The sequence below is a fragment of the Vombatus ursinus genome, unplaced genomic scaffold, assembly GCF_900497805.2.
Source record: "Vombatus ursinus unplaced genomic scaffold, bare-nosed wombat genome assembly UNPS02014773.1, whole genome shotgun sequence".
Taxonomy (NCBI): Eukaryota; Metazoa; Chordata; class Mammalia; order Diprotodontia; family Vombatidae; genus Vombatus; species Vombatus ursinus.
The window spans coordinates 24,730,546-24,743,722 of record NW_020954551.1 but is presented as its reverse complement, the minus strand read 5'-3'; the positions used below and the strand labels follow the sequence as shown (position 1 = coordinate 24,743,722).

Genomic DNA, 13,177 nt, shown 5'->3' with positions numbered 1-13,177 from the left:
GGTGAGGAAACTGAGGAAAACAGGGTTAAGTGACTAGCCCAGGGTTACATAGCTAATACGTGTCTGAGGTCAGATTTAAATGCAAGAAGATGAGTCTACCCGATCCCAGGCTCAGTAGTCTATCCAACACACGCTACCTCACCTGAAATTAGGCCATCAGGATACTTCCTGGCCATTTCTAAACCATGCCACCTATGTACATACTGGGTATCCTTATCCTCCTTGCATCAGAAATCAGATTTTGTCCTTGGCATCCTAGACTCTGATAGGGGAGCTTTTGCCTATCTTTCTTGGAAGCAGGCCACCTCACCATTTCCCAGCCTTTTTCCAAACCGTATTCTTCCATGCCCCTTGTCACCCTTCCTCACCAGAACTCAGATTCTGCCTTTGGTAAATGAACTATTGCCTTATTTTTTTCTGGCACTAGAACACCATGCCATGATTACACTCATAACAATGTCCATACCAACTTGCTTTCCACCCACTAGCTACCACCCCTTTATATGTTATTTTCTTTTATTAGAATGTAAGCTTCTAGAGGGCAGAGACTGTCTTGTTTGAAAGTATTTATATTCCCAGAACTTAGCATAGTCCTTGGCCCAAATTAAAAATTATGAAATGCATTCGCATTCCTTCATCCTTTCATTTAAGTTGATATTCTTTCAGTACTATAGTACAAAATTTCACTTTAGAGGAAAAAGTTGGTCTATCAGCAATAGAGAAGATGAAGAAGGTCCCAGTAATATATTTAGGATTGGAATGGACCTTGGAGGTCATCTAGTCCACTCCTCTCATTTTGCAAATGAGGAAACTGAGACCTAGAGAGGTACTAACTCATGTTGACATAGTAAGTGGCAAAGAATTGGACCCAGGACCTCTGGCTCCAGTGTTATAACTTAACTTGTTTGAATCCTGAGAATTTCCCATTTGTTATGGTGCATAACAACCCTTGCAAACAGGAAAACTGTTTTACCAGCCTGCATAGTTTCCTAAATTTATTTGGATTTATTTGTTTAATCAGACTGCCCTGTCCCTAAAAATATCTAAGCACTAGACTAAGAATTAAATATAATCACCAACCCCCAAATAATCTATGTTCTCTGAAAAGTTGTACCAATTGCTCTGTAAGAATGGTTATTTTAAATATCAAGGCTTTGCCCAGATTTTTTTTTTTGCTATTAAAAGCATTATATTTATTGTCATTACTGCACTATGTGGAATTATAGAAAACTTTCTGGTGTTCAGACTGCTCATTTAATGATCTTAGAATCCTCTGACATCCATTGCTATCCACTTAGGTTTCCAAATGGATAAAAAAAGCTTATAGGAATTAAGCTTGAATGAGATCTATTTCCAATGGTCAGGTATACCTAGGAAGCTCACTTTGGCTGAACTCACAAACCCACCAATTTGTGTTTTATTAATATTTTATTGCAATCATCAATATACTTTTATTGCATCCACAGAACAATGTGGGCGTTAAATATGGTAGTTAAATAAATTGAAGCATACAACACAACTTTCCTATACTGTACAGATGGTGGAAGAAAACATGGAACTCAATCTATAAATCACATATGGGCAGTAACACCTACTTCTTTATGCCAATATCAATACTTTTCAACAATTCACTATGGTATGTGCATAGGACACTTTCCAATAATGCATAATGAATTACCACCTCCTGTAGTCTCAATTACAAAAAAGAAGCAACAAAAAGAGAACAAGTACTTTTATTGTTTCTCTACGGAAACATCCTGCTACTCAACAGATTAATTTATCCCAGTTTCCATTCATAAAAAGTCAACTGTTTTACAACTCATGTTATTCAAGCCCTTTAATCAACAGTAATAAAAATAGTGTTGAGACCAGAAGTCATTTATATTATCAATTAGATGATCTTATTAATAAGCATTTGCTGACTCCCATGCCACAATGGCATTACAGGAGTGAATTAGGGATTGGAACTCTACCTACCAATAATGAACACAGGGTTACCTCAGAGAACATGAGTGTGGTTACTCTCCTAACAAACACACTAATGACTTTCTTGAAGTGACTTAGAAGTGTGGAACAGCATAGTTACTTTAATAATTAATATGAGACTATCTGAGAAAGTACAGCTTAGAAGAGATACTCAAACAGTTACTTTAGTAAATGGCCTAAGTTTAGCTCCCATGTTTTAACCACAGTGTCAATGAGGCCAAGATCAATTCTTATTATTGAAATTGAACACAACTTCATGAAAAGAAGGTATAGGCTTTATGGCTCAAAGGCAACTAAAGGCTATCTAATCTTTGCCAGAAGAGAAAACTGAGGCTCAGAGCAGTAAGTGACTTTGGTAAGGTCACAGAGTTAAGAAGTAGCAAAACCAGAAATTGACTCCAAATCTGACTTTAAATTAAATATTCTTTTAAATTTATCACTATATACTGACAGTTTAATATGATAACCAATACAATGTGCCTCCAATGTAGATTCTAATGCTCAAAAGTGGGATTGGAAGAGAGAGTATGGATGAATCCATGATAACTTATCATCTTCATTCATTACTTTTATGTTTTGTGAGATTGGTGTTTCTTTGACTCGGGCTTTCCTTTCACTGATGCCTTCTACCCATGCTGCTCTTCTGCAGATGCTAATATAAAGGCTCTGCAGAGGGCCCACCCCTGTGCTAAGGACCTTCTATTAGATCTCTTAACATTGCGAGAAAACTAATAAAGCAGCCCAGGTTTTCATCTTGTTGTTACTATTTGTCCTTCATTCTCAAATAAGAGCAATGGCATCAGGAGGGGGATGTCTTGATTTGCAAGTGAATTGGATTGATAATGGGCAAGACATGGACTGGTAATGGGCCAGGATACAGTGGGAGCCTTTGGCCTTTTTAAGCTAAGGTCTTTCACAGGTCTCAATCTCTCTGAAGCAACACCTATTCAATAATTAAAGGTTCAGTAAGAATTGAAGCAAAAGAAGGTCTAGTTTGCCTTCATAAAAGAATCCGTCTGGGAGGAGAAGATGATCAGAGTTTCTGGACAGAACAGAAACAATTGCTATTTATGAGGTTTTCATCAGCTATTGAATCATAGAATGATAGATTTTGTGCCAGAAGGCACCTTAGGGGCCATTATATTCAACCTACATCATCTTACAGATGAGGAAACCTAGGTTTACCCTAGTTATGTTGCTTCCCCAGGATTAGACAACTATTAAGGTGAGTTTTAAATTCAGGTCTTTTTGAGTTCAAGCCCAGCACTATATCCATTGTGCAACCTAAGTGTCTGTCATTCTCATCAGTCTTCTCACCCAGTCCTGGCAAGGAAGGGGAAACAGCATTGAGAACATGCCAAGAGTAATTTCATTTGATCCTCACAAAAGCCCTGAAAGCTCGTTACTGTTATGATCCCCATTTTACAGTTGTGAAAATTGAGACAAACATAGGTTAAGTGACATGTCCAGAGTCACACATATAGTAAGTGTTTAAGATTGGATTTGAATGAACCCAGGCTTTTCCCACTCTAAGTCTAGTGTTCTATCTACTACTCCACCTAGCTACCTGGTCATATGCGTCTGTGACAATAACCTTTACAATACTTCTCTTGCAGAATTTTTATTTATTCATACCACGTACACATGCCATTGACCTCTGGGTAATCCCAAAAATTAATTCTTCACAGACTATGCTATTCCATGCTTCACAGTCATACAATCTCACCAAAGGAATATTATTATTAAAACAGCCAGTCTTTGATTCAGCTAGAAATAACTTCACAACTTTCAGAGGCAATTTTCCAACTCATCTTTAATTGTGGACCTATATCATTGTTCATATGCACTATCTGCTCAAGACATAAACACCTAACTGATACACTGGATAAAGTAGATGATTTGGAGGTAGAAGGACCTGAATTTAAATCTGTCCTCAGACACTTTTGTGTGGCCCTGAGTAAATCACTTAATCTCTCCGTACCTTTGTTTCCACAGCTATAAAATGGGGGTGAATAATAACAACTATCAGAGTTGTGGTGAAGATAACATGAGATAATATTTTAAAGCAGTTTGCAAACTGTAAAGTACTAAATAAATGCTAGCTATTCTTATCATTATTCTTACAACTATAAATGCAATGTAAATGGGTTGTGTAATCTTATGTAATGCACTATGTGTATCAGACAATTGATAGAAAATAAATATGTCAGTGATAGAATCAATCTCAAGTGATTGGCTATGGGTCAGAAATAATGCTCATAGAGTCACAAATAAGGAAGGCTTCTTTATGGTTTAAACATGGTCAAAAATTATTTCCATCCTCTTAATTGGTGTGCCACATGATAGTTTAACTACTTGGAAGGTATAAGCAATGTGAAAAATCCAGAAGGGTTGGAAGGTACCTGCTTGGTGTAATGTATATATGAAGCCAAGGGGAAATAAAAGAACAAATGTAAGAGAGAAGATGGGATGGTAGGGGGAAATGATGGATTTGGAGTTGGAAGACTAGGATTCAAATCCCACGTCTGCTTCTAACTACCTGTTATCTAACTACCTTGGACAAACCAATAATACAGGCTTCATTTTCCTCTTCAATAAAGTAAGGAAATTAAACTAAATGGCTTCTAAAACTTCCACCATCTCAAATTATATGATCTTATGATCCCTATGATCTAGAATGAATACTTGACCAATTATTTCCTTAGAATAGAGGATATGTCTAACAATATTGAATTAATAAGTTGCCAAAAAGCAATTAATAAGCCAACATTTCTAACTTACTACTAATCAATTTAAACTGACAGAAAATTAACCAAGTTATATAAGTCACTAACATATTATTTTTATTTGTAGCTTATAGAAATAAGTCAAAATAGTATATAAAATGTATAACATAGCTAATATAAATTGTATTAGATATGCTGTATTTTATTGTTAATGTGTATTTACACAACATATATGAATTAAACTTCATTATTTCAAACCACTTTGTATGCATTATTTCATTTTAATTTTTATAGAAATTCTCTGGGTTTAGTATAACTATTATGTTTATCTCTAGTATCAGAATGGAGGAATTTGAAATTCCAAGTCTTTAAAGGAGCTGCCCACATTCTCTTAGCTAGAAAGTAACTCATAGAGCTTTGGATTCAAATCCAGGGCTATGGAGTTCAGTTCCAAGTCTGGTGGTCTTTTCACCATAATCTTTCTTTTAAATGCAGAAGAAGATAAGTAAAAAATGACCAAGGAAAGTTCATTTTTCAATCAATTTTCTGCATTATTCTTCCCATTGAAATAAATGCAATGTTTGAAAAGTAACAGCTTTAAAAGTCAACCTCTATCTTTAGACTCTCTTGTCTTCAGAAAAGGCTAGAAAATACAATTTACTATGAATAGTATCAGTAATCTCTCCAGTATTACCAGAATCCAAGTAAGAAGGCTATGTATAAATGAGGAATGAGCTAACACATTTCAGTGATAATGCTCTCTGGGGAGATTTGAACATTTTTTTAAATGAAACTTTTATATAATTAAACAACATATTAGACTCTCTCTCTCTCTCTCTCTCTCTCTCTCTCTCTCTCTCTCTCTCTCTCTCTCTCTCTCTTTCTCTCTCTCCCCCTTTGGCATCATTCCTCTCCCTGATTCTCAAAGAGGAAATTGGTCACTAACCATCTAATGAGAACAACTTTGGAAGCCAGAGTGCATGACTCATGTCTCATAATTTGGAATTAATATTTAATTATGGGCACGAGTCTGGGAGTAACAGTCTCACATCCAACTTAGATCTTCCGCATCCCACCCATCAACCTTAATCTCCCCCAAAATGGCAACTACAATCAAGGATCAGCTGATTGTGAATGTCCTAAAGGAAGACCAGGTTCCCCCTAACAAGTTTACTGTTGTTGGGGTTGGTGCAGTTGGCATGACATGTGCCATCAGTATCTTAATGAAGTATTTGGCTGATAATCTTGCCCTAGTTGATGTAATAGAAGACAAACTAAAGGGAGAGATGATGGATCTCCAACATAGTAGCCTTTTCCTCAAAATGCCAAAGATTGTTTCTGGCAAAGACTACTGTGTGACTGAAAACTCAAAGTTGGTTATTGTTACAGCTGAGGCACATCAACAGGAGGGAGAAAGTCATCTTAATTTGGTCCAGCACAATGTGAATATCTTTAAATTCATCATTCCCAGTATTGCTAAATGCAGCCTTAATTGCAAGCTGCTTTTTGTTTCCAATCCAGTGGATATTTTGACATGTGTCCTGTAAGCTAAGTAGTTTCCTGAGAACCATGTTATTAGAAGTGGTTGCAATCTGGATTCTGTCTGTTTCCGCTACCTAATGGGGGAGAGACTTGGTGTCCATTCTTCAAGTTGTCATGGATGGGTCCCTGGGAAACATGGAGACTCAGTGTTCCTGTGTGGAGTGGTGTGAATGTTGCTGGTGTCTCTGTGAAGAATCTTTATCCTGCTTTGGGAACTGATGCTGATTTAGAGAATTGGAAAGAAGTTCATAAACAGGTGGTTGGCAGTGGTTATGAGGTGATCAAGCTGAAGGGCTGTACTTCCTGGGCCATTGGCTTGTCTATGGCAGATCTAGCAAAAAACATTATGAAGAATCTTGGGAGAGTGCATTCAATTTCCACTATGATAAGGGCCTATATGGCATTAATAAGGATGTCTTCCTTACTGTCCCATGTGTCTTGGGGAAGAATGGCATTTCAGATGTGTGAAGGTAAACCTGAATCTGGAGGAAGAGGGTCATTTAAAGAAGAGCACAGATACTCTTTGGGGAATCCAGAAGGAGCTGCAATTTTAAAGCCTTTTAATATGCTGCCATTTTATTATAGAGAACATGACAGTGATTAAGGGGTTATGTATGATGCACTTTTCAAACAGGTCAAATCTTCCTCTGATCAGTGATTGAACACCAGAAATGTAAAACCTGTGAACACACTCTAGTCTCTTCCTAAAGTTTGAAATGGGGAATAGTACAGTGTGACTACTGCTTGTTAAACCCTGTTGTTGTTTGTGTGTGATGCTGGATATGACTCATACAGTCTTAGTAGTCGGTGTCAAGCAGAGCCACCCCACAGGTATATAACTGCCTGCCTTGTATATAAGTGCTACAGGTTCCCGGAGGTCCAGAAGACAACATTCCTGGATACAAAATACCATATAGTAGTAATACTTTGTTGATGCGTTGATTACCTTTGTGCCCACCTCCATTAGGGCTCTACAGCATGGACCCATGTATCAACTTTCCAGAGGACCTGATTTTGTGTATGTATGTATGTATGTATGTATGTATGTATGTATGTATGTATACACACACAAGAACACACACACATACATATATACATACATATATGTAGTTGTAAATTTCAATATTATATAAGATGTATATATGTACAACGATGCAACCAATTCTTCAAGTTTCGTACTAACCCTAAATATTGAATAAACAACAAACAACTGATGAAAAAAAAAAGATTTAATTATGGAGTTTGACTGGTCCAGTTGACCATATTAACAGGTGGGCCCAGTCCCTTTCTTGTAGATGCAATATGGAGGCAGAAGTATGTTACTAGACATAGTTATAGTTCTGCCTCAGTTGCTTCTAATGTTGCTAGATATTCAATACTGTACCATTACACAGGAATTTGGCTGGACTGTTATTTTCCATGCAAGTTTCTTTTGTGGGCATGGCATTTTAACTTTTATTTTTTATTAAAATCTCAAATAAATATGCTTCCTATTTACTTTACATCAGCTCTTCTAATGGGTCTTCTCTCCAACCCCTAAATGAAGATTGAACATTTAAACAAACATTATTGAGAATCACTCCTTGAAAATCATTCCTAGGCAAAGAACAGTGAAATGTATTTTGGCAACATGGGATGAGAACAGGATTGATGCTGATGGAAGGAGAGGGCTCAGAGTAAGGGAGGGAGGAGAACTTTAGGTTCAAAAGATGCCTAGATACTCATTGGAAAGAGGACTGGGAAGGAAAATTGACTCTGACCTAAAAAAAATGTTGAAAATTCTTAATAGCAAATGGCTTTTCAGAAATTGTTTTCTCTTAGCAGTGTTTGTGAGCTTTTTTGCCCAACTTCAAAAGCACAGCATATTCTTTGGGCTTTTGAAGTTGGAGTAGCATTCTGCAATGGTTATTGTGTGGCCAGCAGCAAAACTGTTCCTTTGTTCTTTTCTTTTTTTTTAAGTCTATGAGGCCACAAAGGTGCATCTCATTAACGTGCCCTGGATATAATCTCTAAGTTAAGAGTTTTGCTTAGTTCCTCTCAACCCAGCCCTAGATAGAGCAATGAGAGTAAGCCTTAATTAACCATGACAGACTATACTACAGTAACAGAGGTCAAGGACGCAAGTTTAAAATATCTCAAATATTTTCTAAAAGCTTCCAAATGCATCTTCATTTTAATGAGGTTACTTTCATTGATGTCCAGAACAAAATGAATTTGTCAAATGCCATACATGTGCATTGTACTCTATTTGTGCTGCTTTTGTTATTCTCCCAGTGATTGATTTTCCCTGACTCTTCAAATAGCTTTGTATTCTTTTTGCATATATTTCATATTTCTGTATCTGCATGAATGTCATTGCTATTAGTAAAATGGTGTCTCCTTGAGGGCCAGGATTACTTCATTTTTGCCTATGTATCCTCAACATCTAGAACAGTGTCTAGTAATTAGTATGAGCTTAATAAGCAATTATGGGTTGGAAATAAACATTAAAAATTAAAATCAAAGTCATTTATTTTTTGTGAATAAAGTGATCAGGATTAGACATAAATTATCATTCAAGGATACACAACATATATAAAATGACTCACATTTTGGGAAACTTCATAAAATAGGTAAATCTAATATGATTCAACCACATTTCAAGTAGAACAGCCTTGAAAAAGGCATACATCTTCTTATCCAAAAGGGGGCAATAAACTTATTAATTTATTTCATCTGCCTACCAATTTATCTCATTAGCATTGTCTCAATGTCAATATCAACATCAGGTTATCGTTAGCAGGAAGACAGAAAAAGACAAATCAGGGTTAGTAATTCTTGGACCAAGTCAAGAAGTCAGATTAGGTAACTATAACCTTGGACATAAAGAAAACTGAGCAGAAGTCACAAGGGAGCTCCGTGTAACTGATAATATCATGGAACCAGAGGATGAAACTGAGGTCAGAGTTCTGGGTGGTAGGTAAAAAATATGGAGAAAAGCAGTGCACAAAGCCCAAATAATCAGGCCATAATTATCACTGATAGGTGCAAACTGGGAAGGAAGCTTAGGAAAATGGAAGATAAGAGTGTCCAGGATATGTTCCCAATGTCTAGAACACCATGGCAGACAAAGAATAAGAGAGAGGGAATGCAGTTTGACCAAATGACTGGAGATTATATCTCAGGATGTAATATAAGCTTCAATGGGGTAAGAAAGAAGTGTAGTGCTAGGTGATCAGTGGAAGCTGATATCCCAGAGATCAACCAAAAATCGCAGGGATGGAGAGATCCTTAGAGAGAAAAATCCTTCCAAAGACTGAGTAATAAAGAATAGCAGAACAATAGCAGCAAGTCTGACCTGAATACCGAACCAATCTTTTCCAAGTGATGGGTTCTTTATAGTACTGTAGGGGGGCGATAACTTGTTGACGAGTTCTTCACTGGGAGTAAGTATGAGTAGGTGCAGCTGATGAGAGGATAAAGTTGCAAGAAGGAGTCATATCACTCTCTGAAGTCCAGAAAAATATTTTCAGGAGTGCCTAGGTATAGCAGTATGACAATTATTGTGCTATTTTACATTTATTCATTTGATCCTCACATTCACTCGAGGGAGGTCAGGCAGATATTATAAGCATGTTAAAAGTAAGAAAATATAAACAGAGAGGTCATGTGGCTGATAAATTGTTGAGTCAGCATTTGTACTCAGGCTCATTTTTTTTCATCTTTGTCACTATTACCATCATAACCATCACCAACATGACCATAGTAACACTAAATTATAATTATGTAGAACTTTGGGTTTTCAAATAGCTTGTCATTCAATTGGATATAATATAACCATGTGAGGTAAGTGCTGTAGGTATTATTATCCCATTTTTAAGATGAAGAAACTGAAGCCAGGGAAATTAATTGACTTGAGTTGGACATCTAAACTACGATTTTAGCTCAATACCCTATAGTAATACCCATTATATTTTTACAGAATCTCATTCTTCTGAATAAAGTCCACTTGGATTAGCATTTCAGACAATTCAGACATTATTCTCACCACATAATTATTTTGCTCCTGCTCCCTGAATTAGGTAGATGTAGGTTTTACAATTGAATTAGGAGGGAATGGGGAAATGTTTTTATTGCAATGAGGAAGACAATTTTGATTATACAGCTTTGAACAAAATGGAAGTAGAAAAGAGGACTCTGATATAATTCTCCAGTGCCTACTTCAGAGGTCATCTAACATCTTCAAGAATTACCAGATGTATTCATTTAAGATAATCACACAATATGCAATTAATAAGAACTTAATGTGTGGCAAGACCTGTGCTAGAAACCATCTCAACAACCCTGGTAGTAAACCAGTTTTAGACCATAACTTGTAATTGGCACTTATCAGATGTTCCCATATTCTTAGAAGCATAACTTTAAGAAAACTGAAAGTATAAGTTGTCCAAATGATGTCATCATACATTTGGAATGCAACATGGTTGTCTTGACTAAAAGAAATCAAAATAACACATTTCTATATCACATTTTCTTGAATGAATATAGAGTAAAAGTGTGTGATATTCCATATATCACTGGGGCAAACTATAGCCTGAAACATGAGTCATGATCATGACATCATGGTGGTCTCCTGAAGTCAATGTAGACAAACTAGAGTGTTTTATCTAATGATATTGCATTCAAAAGAGTATCAGTAAGACATAGTAGACGATTCATCTAAGTATTATATATGTTAAGGAGAGATAGCATTTGCTGATTATTTTAGAACTATGAGTAGCACATGAAACTTCTAGATTATGTGATTGTGAGGAAATAATTTTCTTGTTAATTAATCTTAATATTTTTTAAGAACATATAATTATTTAAAATGTTGGTCTGCAAACAAGACTTTTGTTCTCAAAGTTTCTTATAAAATACAATGTCATTTTTTTTCTTTTAATTACGCAACTCCAAGTTTACCTCAAATGTGTGAATTGCATGGAACATAACAGAAATAATGTATTTGCAAGGACATAATGAAACTAGACCCTGAAGTCAATCAAGATTTTTTTTTCATAGTTTTACTGACACTTAGTAAATTACAGAAATTAGGTGATTAATGAAAATCTAATAGTGAGAGTCAAAACAAAACCTATATGACCTTTCCTACATTAGTTGCAATGGCTTTCAAATGAGTTGTTTTTTTTTTTTTTTGTAAAAACCTTTCTAAATCTATAATGAGAAACAATCCAAATTATATTTTTGGCAGAGGATTTTCAGAGACTGGTAGAATTAAATGGGTGTTACTTTGACTCAGTTTTCCTAAAATTTTCCTTTTACCATATTCCTCTCAAAACAATCCCTGCAGAATGATTTTTTTCTTTAGTAAATTACTACAAAAATGTTTGTAACCTGAAAAATGTATTTTAATTTATTTAAATAACCATATTTAACTCATTCTAAAAGCTTAGAACAGTACCTTCAAGTTATTTTTCTTTTTCTTCTTCAATTGTGGGTTTTGGCTGTTTCAAAGAAGAAAAATTAAGAATCCCAGAAATTCTTTGAGTATTTCCAAATTATCACGTTTGTAATCATGGACATAAATATATGAATGATATTTTTTCATATTTATTACAAATATTGGATAGTTTTATAGGAACAGCTTAAGATAGACTAGAGCACACAAGTACACATGTATATACCCACACATCTCAATTTAAGTGGGTTAGATGGAGTACACTACTTGGAGCAGGTAACAGATCAATCTAATTAGTTAACTGTTATAAATATAATCAGACCAGAGTGAAAAGAAGGGAGGGAGTCAAAATGGCATGGCACACATTTAATAAAGGACTAAACTGATTCCCAGTCCTTATAAACTGAAGTATAAAAATTAAAAATAACAACTATTTGAAGAAGTTTTGGTTGTCTGTAAAAAAAAAATAACTAGCAAAATGAAGTTACACATGTAGGGAAATGTAGAGTGAAGAATATTTGATCATAGTAATCATGTTCTGTGGTGTCTCTTTATGAGAGTTGTCAAAGTTGTCAAAGCCCTTTGAAAATATTGGCACTATAACTTTGAAGGCACCATATTGCAAACAGTGATAAATTAATTGTTTGACAAAGAATAGAAAGCACAGAGATGTGACATGAGTCAACCAAAGTGCTAATAATGTATTCATGTGCCTTCAAGGGGATGCTAGTTCAAACCTAAAGTCACTAAATTGGGTTTTCAACCTTATTCACTGATGATGTAATCAAATGGGTAATGTTTATTACTTAGTAATCCTTAGGAGTTGATCTTAAGAATGGATACGACTTTGAAAGTTGGGGAAAAGATATGATTTAGATCAAAGCCATGGGGAATGAAACAAAGAAGAAAAATGATATTATCTTTTGGTAGGTTCTTAACTGGAAATAAAAAAAATTCATAAACATAAATAATTGCTAATGGCTAATTGCTATTTAAATCATAAATTCATCAAGATTTCTACCTTACATGACTGTTTGAAGTGATATATATCCATGATTATATTTAATGATGTAAACATATTTAATACATCAATATTTTTTCAATAAATGATTTAAATAGTATTTCATAGATATGCATATATAGGTCTTCATAAAGTTCATGGATCCATATTAGAGGTCAATATATGGTTAATATACATGTATTAACATATATATGTAATTGATTCATGATATCCTTCATTAATGTCCTCTTTCCATGGAAGCATATAAGAATTATTTTTTGCTTTCTCAACTCAGCTGATCTGTGTCAATTTCCTCTCACATGTCTTCCATAGGAGTTCTAAGTGATGTATTCCAGGGTTCCCCTTAGATCCTTTAAGACTACATGGGCACCATAGCATGACTTGGGCTATCCATGCTCTTGCCATATTGTAAGTTCCCTTCCTTTCCAATTTAACTTTTCTTAAATGACCCTGTTGTATTCTATG

The 13,177-nt window shown here is 35.3% G+C and overlaps 1 pseudogene; it reads left to right on the top strand.

Moving 5' to 3' along the window:
• Nucleotides 1-5,896: 5,896 nt before the first annotated feature.
• Nucleotides 5,897-6,808, top strand: LOC114044502 (annotated as a pseudogene).
• The last annotated feature ends 6,369 nt before the right edge of the window (nucleotides 6,809-13,177 follow it).